The sequence below is a fragment of the Piliocolobus tephrosceles genome, unplaced genomic scaffold (assembly GCF_002776525.5).
Source record: "Piliocolobus tephrosceles isolate RC106 unplaced genomic scaffold, ASM277652v3 unscaffolded_21473, whole genome shotgun sequence".
Taxonomy (NCBI): domain Eukaryota; kingdom Metazoa; phylum Chordata; class Mammalia; order Primates; family Cercopithecidae; genus Piliocolobus; species Piliocolobus tephrosceles.
The window spans coordinates 1,776-13,340 of NW_022303725.1; the positions used below are offsets into that span (position 1 = coordinate 1,776).

Sequence of the window (11,565 nt, forward strand, 5' to 3'; positions counted from 1 at the left end):
AAAAAAAAAAAAAAAAAAAAAAAAGTGCCATGCACTTGTGAGGTAAAGTTAACGAGAGTGAGAGATCTAGAAATAGGGAAGGAAGAAAGGAGTCGAGGCAAAGCTAAAAGAAATTTGGGTTGGGAAAGGAAAAAAGAAATGAAGAGAAAGAAAAAGGAAAAGCGCATTTCAAAAGAGATAAAAGCTGCGAGAGGAAGTGCAACAGGTCAGGAAAACTGGGGGAGGGTCCACGGCAACGGTTGGGGCACGTTGCCGGCGGAGGCATTTAGGTAGTGCACGGCAGCTGGGCGCCGGGCCTGTTTGGCTGTGACGCCCACCCCCGGCTTTTATCCGCCTGTGCACTAGGGCTAGTGGAAGACTTAAGATGGCGGCGTTTGTACGGGGTGCAACCGCTGCGGTTGCAAGGCGTCCGAAGTATGTGAGTCCACTAACAAAAGTCCAGAAACTCGCCAGTTAATAGTATTGTGGTGAGTGATGAGCCTCACGTTGGCTAGAGAAGTGGCCGTAAGCGAGGCTACACGCTTTGAGATCGCGTGGCCTGAGTGGGGGAAGTAACTGGCCTGTATTCCATTTTTCCCTCTCCCGTCTCTTCAAAATATCGGAGAATAATTTCTGTCTCCCTGATCACCTAACCTCTACTGACGAGGCTAGGAAGTTGCAGAAGCTAGCTCCTAGGAGGGATATATGGGTTGTTCTTTCCTTTTTCCTTGTTTAAATGGGTTTTTATTGACACCATGTCTCGCCAAAATGGATTCCATCTCCTCCGAGCTCTCTTAGGAACAACCTAACCTCTTGGGCCTAACTTTATTTTTTTTTTGTTCTGCCTTTAATGTCCAAACTTATTAGTTTTGATTAATTTGTTTGTAACGTATTCATTATGCACTAGATTAAACTTTTTTTTTTCTGTGCCCATTATACCCCAAATGTGGAGTTTTGGGCAAAAACTTAACATTTGTTCTTGAAGCATCTCAGAGTTGTGTGTGTGTGTGTATGTGTACAGGTAATCTTTGGGGGACTTGCCACATTTTGTATATTGCTAGGCTGATAACTCCCTAAGAAAAGAGCTAGATTTCCTGTTTTCAAATCTGTTGGCGAAATTAATGTTAAGCATAACATGTTTACTGTATATATGGGGAAGACAGTAAAGAGTGACATCTAATATGTTGTTAAATGCTTATGTGGTTAAAGTAAATTTCATGCATTGCCGCGGAGTATGAATTGCTGCAACCTTTTAGAAAAGAATCTGGCAATATTTAGGGAAATAAAAAATACGGATATCACTTGAACAAAAACTGGAATGCAAAAGTCTGACTTTTTAAGAATCTATCCTGCAGAAATAAAAGTACCAGTATATAATGACGCATGAACAAGGATACTTTTGTACAGCTTTGTTCTTGTGACAGCTGGAAACAACCTGTGTATCCATCAATGGGAGAATGTTTGAGTACATTTTGGTACATAAATATTATGGAATATTTTGACTTTTGACCTAGAGGATGTCATGATGGATGGTTATGTGAGAAAAGTAAGTTGCAGAATACTCTAGTATGATTCCTTTTTTTTTTTTTTTTTTGATGGAGGGGGTGATGAAGGAATGCAAGATTAACTTCTTTATATTTTGAGGGGGGCTTTCAATATATTATGAAATACTTAAGACATATACAAATATATAAGGAATAATACAATGAACCTCTCTTCTCACCACCCAACATAAAAAAAAATCAAACATTAACATGACGAAGTTCTCTGTGTACCCATCCCCGATTACATCTCTCTCTTCTTTTATCCCCAGAGGTAACCATTATTTTAAAGTTAGCGATTTTTACCATGCACTTCTTAAACTTCTGTGACATAGCAACTTATAGCATGGATTATTTTTTGTGAATATTGAAGATGAATTTTTTAAAAAAGTAAATGAAAGAAGAAAGCAAGTGTCTATTCGACTTTTTTTTTTTTTTTTAAAGATGAAGTCTTGCTCTGTCGCCCAGGCTAGAGTGTAGTGGCGCAATCTCAGCTCACTGGAACCTCTGCCACCCAAGTTCAAGCGATTCTCCTGCCTCAGCCTCCTGAGTATCTGGGATTGCAGGCACCTGCCACCGTGCCCGGCTAATTTTAATTTAATTTTTATTTATTTTATATATATATCTATAGACAGGGAGAGAGACAGACAGACAGACATGGAGTCTCACTCTGTCACCCAGCTAGATCTCGGCTCACTGTAACTTCCCCCTCCTGGGTTCAAGCGATTCTCATGCCTTGGCTTCAGGCACATCTTTCCACACCTGGCTAATTTTTGTATTTTTAGTAGAGATGGGTTTCCCTGTGTTGACCAGGCTGGTCTCAGACTCCTGACCTCAGGTAATCTGCCTTCCTTGGCCTCCCAAAGTGTTGGGATTACAGGCATGAGCCACTGTGCCCGTCCTTATCTGACTATTACTCTAACAGTGGCCAATAAAAATTCCTTCCTTCCTTTCTTTTTTTTTTTTTCCTTGAGCCTAGAAATTTCTTAATTGTGGGGGAGAATCTAGCAAGCAGTTGAGTCAAAGGGTATAGATTATACTATAGTGGTAAAGAAAGTAAGCAGCTGGCAGCGAAAGCAATCTCAAGCAAATAATGAATGTTTCATGAACAAGATGCCTGAATTGAAAAACAGAACAAAACCAACTAACCAAATAAACAAAAAACAATCCGTGGATCCTAACTCAAATCCAAGGTGATTTGAGCCTGCACTTGTAACTAGACAAAATCTGTGAACTTCAGTTACCTTGGAGGCATCTGAAGGAAATGAGGTTGCATGTAGATGAATCAGTTGTTTCTGGCATCATGTTAGTCTGATGACATTTAGCTGCTATGTGCAAAACATTTTAGCAATCATTTAGGTCCAGGACATGGAATTTATTAGTGGAACAACCCTATAAACAGTGGTTAGAACATTAATAATTTTATTTTATTTATGTTTTATTTTTTGGGACAGAGTTTTGCTGTTGTTGCCCAGAAGTGCAATGGCGCAATCTCGGCTCACTGCCACCTCTGCCTCCTGGATTCAAGTGATTCTCCTGCCTCAGCCTGCCGAGTAGCTGGGATTACAGGCATGTGCCACCGTACCCAGCTAATTTTGTATTTTTAGTAGAGACAGGGTTTCTCCATGTTGGTCAGGCTGGTCTCGAACTCCTGACCTCAGATGATCTGCCCATATCGGCCTCCCAAAGTGCTGGGATTACAGGCGTGAGCCACTGCACCTGGCCAGAACATTAATAATTTTAAACTTCCTAACCCTTGGGAGAAGGCAAAACACTTGATGAAATCTGCATGAAGACTAAAACATTTTACCAGTTTTGCATTGTTCATTTGAAATTGCATTGACTACTAGTATGTTAATTTTGTATATATTTTTACGAGAACAGTGTTTGACATTTAATTTTTGTTAGTTTTTTTAATTGATTAATGATTGGTTCATTTGCAGGAACTGACTTAGTATTCAAGCATACAAATTGTTAAGAGAATATGTTACAGAGAAAAACTTGACAAGCTAGACTTAGATTTTTGTCATTAAAGATAATCATTTGTGGGATGTGATTTTTATAAGGAGTTACATTAAATTAAATGTCTTATACAGATTTAAGAGGTTAATAATTATAAAATTAAGAGGAAGAGTTCTTATAAAATATTCTTGAGGTATAATACAATTATATTTGTGGAGTATATCTTTGAATAACATTTAAAAGCAAACTGATACTTTCCAGGTAAAATAATTATCAACATAACTTTTTAAAAAGAATTCATAGTACTTCAGGTTATTTCTATGTTTGACACATTAGCTTAGAAGAACAAAGGAAAATCGTGATTAGTTAATGCCATACACACTGGACAGAGAAGAAACTTAGCTCTTATGGATTCCTCTCCTTATTTTGCAACAGGGTAAATGTAACTTTTCTCATGTAGCTAGCTACTGTCTTCCAGTGCTGTTGATGTTGTACTGTTTTAGCAATGAAGAGATTGATATGGGCTGATTGGGGGTAAGGGAAAGTGAAGCAGTAGAACTAGAGCAGAGTGGACATTTAAAGGGTGCTAATAAGTAAATGATTATGTGAAGTAGCATACTAGTCGAAATGCATAACTCAAAGATAATCGGGAAGCGTATTTTCTGAAACATAACCTAAGAAAGTATAACTGCTCCCTTGTGCCTATATAATCCCAGCTACTTGGGAGGCTGAGGCAGGAGAATCACTTGAATCCGAGAGGCGGAGGTTGCAGTAAGCCAAGATCGTGCCACTGCACTCCAACCTGGGCAACAAGAGCAAAACTCCATCTCGAAAAGAAAAAGTATAAAAGCTCCTTAAAGGATGTTTTGAAATAATGAATAATATTAATTTCTATATTGTATATTCACAAGTGTTCTTTCTAGAATAATTATTTGCTTAATGAGGTGGATGTTTAGTTGGTGAGAAATGAATTAATAGGTTAGTGATTTATTTGTATTATCTGTTATGAAAAATTTTAGACATTCAAATGAAAGTAGAGAGAATAACATAAATGTATTTCTATATATGGATCACTTAGATTTAGCAACTGTTATGATTTTGCCTTACTTGCCTTTCCCTCCAAAATATTGTAAATTACAGTCATCATGACATTTTCTTCTAAATAAGTCAATATAGACATAATAAACAAGGACCTTTTTCTATATAATCACAATGCCATCACTATACATACTAGGATTAACAGTAATTCTATAATTTTTTTTTTTTTTTTTTGAGACGAAGTCTTGCTCTTGTCACCCAGGCTGGAGTGCAATGGCACAATCTCTGCTTACTGCAACCTCCATCTCCCGGGTTCAAGTGATTCTCCTGCCTCAGCTTCCCGAGTAGCTGGGATTACAGGCGCCTGCCACCACGCCTGGCTAATTTTTGTATTTTTAGTATAGATGGGGTTTCACCATGTTGGCCAGGCTGGTCTCGAACTCCTAATCTCAGGTGATCCGTCCGCCTGGGCCTCCCAGAGTGCTGGGATCACAGGCGTGAGCCACCGTGCCCGGCCATTCTTTAATGTTTAATGCCCAGTGCATATTCAGATTTTCCCAGTTGTCCGCAAGATGTCTTTTATAGCTGCTTTGTTCAAACCAGGATCTATTCAGAGACCACACATTGCATTTGATTTTTATGTCTTTTGAGCCTTTTAAAATTTAGAGCAGTTCCCTATAACCCCTTCTTTTGTTTGTTTTATGAAATTGGCTTGTTGAACTTCACAAAACACGAGTTGGGGTCATGCCAACTGTACTGTTAGTGATTAGTTCACATATAGGGAAAATAATTTGTGAATTTTGATCCATTCACTCTGCCAACTATACCATGGCAGCATTTCCAGTACCAGGAAAGCAAACTAGGGGGTCTAGAACTGAGCTTTAAGAACTCTCCCCTATCCAGTGAAATAGATAAGAATGCCAGTTGTGAGAAAATTGAAGGGGAAACAAAGAATGTCACTGTTCAAGATATTTGAATTTTTTTTTATCCATTTGAAAGGTATTTTTTGGGGGGTGAGCTATTTGTTTATATTCTTGGTCCTGTAAACAAAAAATCGGTGTTTGAACTTTTTCTTATCATAGACACTCTTCATAAATTAAGGAAGTTCGCCTTTTTTTGTTATAATGTTGCAGACTTTTTTTTTTTGAGACGGAGTCTTGCTCTGTCGCCAGGCTGGAGTGCAGTGGCACGATCTCGGCTCACTGCAATCTCTGCCTCCCAGGTTCAAGCGATTCCCCTGCCTCAGCCTCCTGAGTAGCTGGGACTACAGGCATGCACCACCATGCCCGGCTAATTTTTTGTGTTTTAGTAGAGATGGGGTTTCACCATGTTGGCCAGGCTGGTCTCGATCTCCTGACCTCGTGATCTGCCTGCCTCGGCCTCCCAAAGTGCTGGGATTACAGGTAAGAGCTACACGCCTGGCATGAATCACATTTCTGTATACTAGCAATTTAATATGTGGAAATGGAAATTATAAACAAAGTACTATTTACAAGCACTACAAAGAAACACAACATTTAGACATAAGTAAACATGTACAGCACTTGTATTTTGTAAATTACAAAATGCTGATGAAAGAAACTCAGGAAGTCCTGTATAATTGAAAAGACTTATGTTCATGACTTGGGAAACTCAACATAGTAATGATGTCAATTCTCCACAAATTGATAGGTTTAATGGAATTTCTGTTTAAATCCTAGTATGTTTTTGTAGATATAGAAAAGCTTATTTTAAAATTTATGTGGAAAGGCACAGGCCTTAAAATAGCTAAAACTATCTTGAAAAAGAGTACATTGGTAGAATCATTAACTTGACATTAATGACTACTATATTCCTATATTTTTTTTTTTTCTGACTTTAAAATGTTTATTCTTTAAAAAATTAGTCGCTTTTTATACAGCTATACAAAGTTCTTAATGTTTCTTTAGCAATGGAATATAATGGAATTTTACAACTATATAAAAAAGTTACCTTTGCCTAAGAAACAGTATTTACTGTGTGTACATAGTTGACTGACAAAATTCTCTACCATCCAGCACCCTAATTAATTGACGAAATAAGCTACCTCATATTACAGGATTCCCAAAAAGAAAGGAGGAAAGAGATACATACGCGCGCACGCACACACACGCACACACATTACCTTTTGTGGCTCAAAACACAGTATCACGGCCCTATCTACAGGCAACTTGCAATTGCCAAATACAATTTAGTGATAAAAAAAAAAAACCTTTCAGTGATGAAAAAATACTTGTAAGTCCCACTGAAGTACTGCTTTAGTTTAACTATACATAAGAAATTGCTTAACCTTCTGCTATTCCAAATAGATTTAATGCTCATGTTTTAAGATGAGCCTTCCACCCCCAAAAGTAACTGCATTTTATCTTTGAAATTAAGCGGAAAAACAAACAATAAACAAAACCCAGTGCTGGTGACAAATGTACAGCGAATTCACTTCTTCATTCTTCGCAAAGACTGAAATCAATTTTCAGGACCATGAAGAGCTAGAAATTCACCTATTTTCAGAGACTTGTTTGTAGACTATGCAGCAACTTTGTTGTCCTATATTCAAAATCTGCAAACTCCCGGCCCCAACGACCTCCTCTGAATCCACCTCGCAATCCTCGAGGGGCAGTGAAGGTACCACCTCTGCCACCACCACGCCCTCTGCCACCACGGAAACCAAGACCTCCTCTGCCTCTGTATCCCCCACGGCCACGGTTTGGACGAAGTGGGATTCCAAATGTTTCAGCATTTAATCTTCTTTCTTCAGCCCAGGTTGGTCTTCGTTCTCTATTGTCATCACAAGAAATATTATCAAAGAAGGATTTAGTTTTGTCATAATAGCAATTAGGTCCAAGTGGATCTTCTTCATCAGCATTTCCTTCACTGTTTTGGGTATCAACTCCTGAGTCTCCTTTATCTTCACCATTTACAGGCTTCTCCTGTTTCTCAAGTTTATCTTTTAGTTTAAGTTTATTATGAAACTCTCTGTCAATCTCTTCCTTGTTGAATTGTGCATTTGCACTTTCAAAGTCAAAGTCTTTCTCAAATTTCATTGGCCCATCTCACTGAATACCAAATCTTCCCCTGCCACCCCGATGACCCCCACGCCCTCTCCTTGGAGCTGAAGGAGCACCTGGAGCTACTTGTCTCTTGTTATCATTTCTGAGTTGCTCATTTTCTGGCCTTGAAACTTTGTGTACTTCAGCTCTCCTGTGCTCCTGATTCTCTATTGCTTTTTGGCTGGTAGATGGCAAAGGCCTGGTTGATACAGGACTCCTTCTCCCAACAGGTACTGGAGCAGGTAAGTGGGCTGAGGCGGTCTGCACTGCTTGTTCCATGGTTGGGCTTTTTCTCAAAGGGTCTAACTGAGGGCTTGAACGACCTTGAGATAACTGTGTTTTTAGAGATCTTGTATCCTGTGTAAAGGCAGAACCAACCGTACTACTTTGGGGTAAAGTACCACTGTTTGATGTTTCTGTTCCAAAGGACGTCAAAGAGTTTCCAGCAACACCAACAGCACCAAACTGCTGCCCAACTAAGGAACTTGGACTGAACTGACTGTATGTGGGCATCCTGCCGAAAGGCCCATAAGAACCCATGGACTGGAATGAAGAAGTCGATGAGCCTAGTGAGGACTGAACGATAGCTGAGTCTTGAGGCAAAGAACACTGTGGTTTTGGTGGCTCACAAACAGTAAAGTCTATAATGTCACTCCCACGGAATATAATGTATTCAAAGACTTCATCTCGAGGTGGTATTGGACGATCTGTTGGTCTGTCTTCTGTACCAAAGGATCGAACTTTGGCAAGGGCTATGGTGGAGCTTTCGGTGTCCATGGTGTAAAGGATGCCCTTGGTGTAAAGGATGCCCTCGTAGCGGATCTCCGCCTTGGAGATGAGGCTGATCTTGCTGCCGGTGTAAGGGGTGCCCCCGCCCATGGCACCGCCGTGGCCGCTCCCAGCTGCTGGCAGAGAGGCAGATCCCATGCCGCTGTCGCCCGCTCCGCATGCCCGCTAGCTCCGTCTACACCTACAGCAGCCGCTTCAGACCCAACATGGCATCGGCGCCGGGTCTGCTACCCTCCCCCAGCCTCCCGCCCTCAAGCCTCCGTGCGGCAGCGGCGGCAGCGGCAGCGGTGGTGGCGCGGGGCATGCTGATATATTCCTATATTAATCAGGACAGTGTTGTATTGGTGGAGGGATAGACACATAGATCAGTGTAACATAATTGAGAACTGAGAAATAGACATATGCAATTATGCCCAACTGAATTTTGACAAACGTGGAATAGCAGTTCAGTAGAGAGAAAGCCTTTTTAACAATGGTGCTTGACCAATTATCCATCTACAGGCAAAAAGATGAACCTGAGTCTCATATCTAATACAAAAATTTACTCAAAATGAATTAGAGACTTAAATGTAAAACTTAAAACTATAAAACTTTTAGAAGAAAACAGGAGGAAATCTTCAGTTTGTGCTAGGCAAAGAGTTCTTACACTTACACTTAATGTGCTTAAAAGCATGATCTGTAAAAGGAAAAATTGATGAATTAAATTTTATTGAAATTAAAAACTCTTGTTCTGCTAAAGATAATTTCTTATTTTAAAAAAAAAATTAGCTGGGTTTTTTTTTTTTTTGAGACGAAGTCTCGCTGTGTCGCCCAGGCTGGAGTGCAGTGGCGCGATCTCGGCTGGGCTCACTGCAAACTCCGCCTCCCGGGTTCACGCCATTCTCCTGCCTCAGCCTCCTGAGTAACTGGGACTACAGGCGCCCACCACCATGCCCAGCTAATTTTTTTTTTTTTTTGTATTTTTAGTAAAGACAGGATTTCACTGTGTTAGCCAGGATGGTCTTGATCTCCTGACCTCGTGATCCACCCGCCTCGGCCTCCCAAAGAAGGACTCTGTTGAGAGAATGAAGAGAAGCTACAGAGTAGGATAATTTATTTGTAAACCACATATCTTGCAAATTAATTGTATTTAGAATATATAAACTCTGGAAACTCAGTAAAAAAGCAACCAGTCCAATTAGAACATGAGCAAAAGACATGAAAAGATGATTTCATGGAAGAAGTTACACAGATGGCAAATAAGATAAAAGGATGTTGAACATTATTAACCATTTTGGAAATGCACATTAAAATCACAACAAAAATCACTGTACACCTATCAAATAGTCATAATACCAAGTATTGGTTAGGATGAAGAGAGAATCTGGATTATTTATCCACTGCTGATTGGAATATAAAATGGCATAGCCACTCTGGGAAACTGTTTGGTAGTTTTTTATTAAAATACACCTGCAGACCGGGTGGAGTGGCTCACTCCTGTAATCCCAGCACTTTGGGAGGCAGAGGCGGGCAGATCACCTGGAGGTCAGGAGTTTGAGACCAGCCTGACCAACATGGAGAAACCCTGTCTCTACTGAGAATACAAAAATTGGCCGGGTGCAGTGGCTCACGCCTGTAATCCCAGCACTTTGGAAGGCTGAGGTGGGGCAGATCACGAGGTCAGGAGGTCAAGACCGTCTTGGCTAACATGATGAAATCCCGTCTCTACTGAAAATACAAAAAATTAGCCGGGCGTGGTGGTGGGCGCTTGTAGTCCCAGCTACTCGGGAGGCTGAGGCAGGAGAATGGCGTGAACTCGGGAGGTAGAGTTTGCGGTGAGCAGAGATCGCGCCACTGCACTCCAGCCTGGGCGACAGAGCGAGACTCCATCTCAAAAACAAAAACAAAAAAACCACAAACCTGCAACTACCTTATGACCCAGCATTTTCATTCTTGAGTGTTTATCCCAGAGAAATGAAAACATGTTCATTCAAAAATTTGTATATGAATGTTCATGGCTTCTTTGTTCATAATAGTAATAACACAGAAGTGCCCAGATGTCCTTTAATGGGTGAGTGGCTAAACAAATGGTGGTGCATTCATAGCATAATACCACACAGGAATGAAAAACAAAGCTGATGCACAAAACAACCTGGATGAATTCCCAGAGAATTATGCTAAATGAAAAAAGCCAGTCTCTGACATATAGTTATATACCATATTATACCATTTACATAATTTTTTTTTTTTTTTTTTCAGACGGAGTCTCACTCTGTCGCCAAGGCTGGAGCGTAGTGGCATGATCTTGGCTCACTGCAGCCTCCACTTCCTGGGTATAAGCGATTCTCTGCCTCAGCCTTCTGAGTAGCTGGGAGTAGAGGTGTGTGCCACCACGCCCGTTTAATTTTTGTATTTTTATTAGAGATGGGGGTTTTACTATGTTGACCAGGCTGGTCTTGAACTCCTGACCTTGTGATCTGCCCACCTTGGCCTCCCAAAGTGCTGGGATTATAGGTGCGAGCCACCGCACCAGGCCTGATATCTTGTTTTCTACAAGAATGTTAGGTTAACTGATAGGGAAGTTGTCATTGAGTAGACATCAGATAATGTTTTTGGGATAGGGCAATAAGCCATAAGGTGGAGGCAGGTCTAGGGGAACATCTAGCTGAGGTGGTGGCCAACAGTTTTCTTTTCTTTTTATTTATTTTTTAGACAAAGTCTCACTTTGTTGCCCAAGCTGGAGTGCAGTGGTGCGATCTCGGCTCACTGCAACCTCCACCTCCCGGGTTCAAGCAATTCTCCTACCTCAGCTTCCCAAGTAGCTAGGATTACAGGCGCCCGCCACCATGCCTGGTTACTTTTTGTATTTTTAGTAGAGACGAGGTTTGACTATGTTGGCAAGGCTGGTCTTGAACTCCTGACCTCATGATCCACCCGCCTTGGCCTCCCAAAGTGCTGGGACAAGTGTGAGCCACCGCCCCCGGCCAACAGTTTTCAATATGTGAACCTTTCAAATGTGGACCTTTAAATATATGGACCTTTTGTAGACCCAAGGGATCTGCAAAGTGAAAGCTGTTTTTCTTTTTTTTTTTTCTTTTTTTTTTGAGACAGAGTCTTGCTCTGTCGCCCAGGCTGGAGTGTAGTGGCCGGATCTCAGCTCACTGCAAGCTCCGCCTCCGGGGTTTACGCCATTCTCCTGCCTCAGCCTCCCG

At 40.9% G+C, this 11,565-nt stretch overlaps 1 pseudogene across 1 annotated transcript; it reads right to left on the reverse strand.

Annotated features, from left to right (window-relative positions):
- Nucleotides 1-6,368: 6,368 nt before the first annotated feature.
- Nucleotides 6,369-8,464, reverse strand: LOC111536210 (annotated as a pseudogene). Its single transcript, XR_003307743.1, has one exon. The product of XR_003307743.1 is annotated as a protein LSM14 homolog A pseudogene (transcript).
- Nucleotides 8,465-11,565: the final 3,101 nt, after the last annotated feature.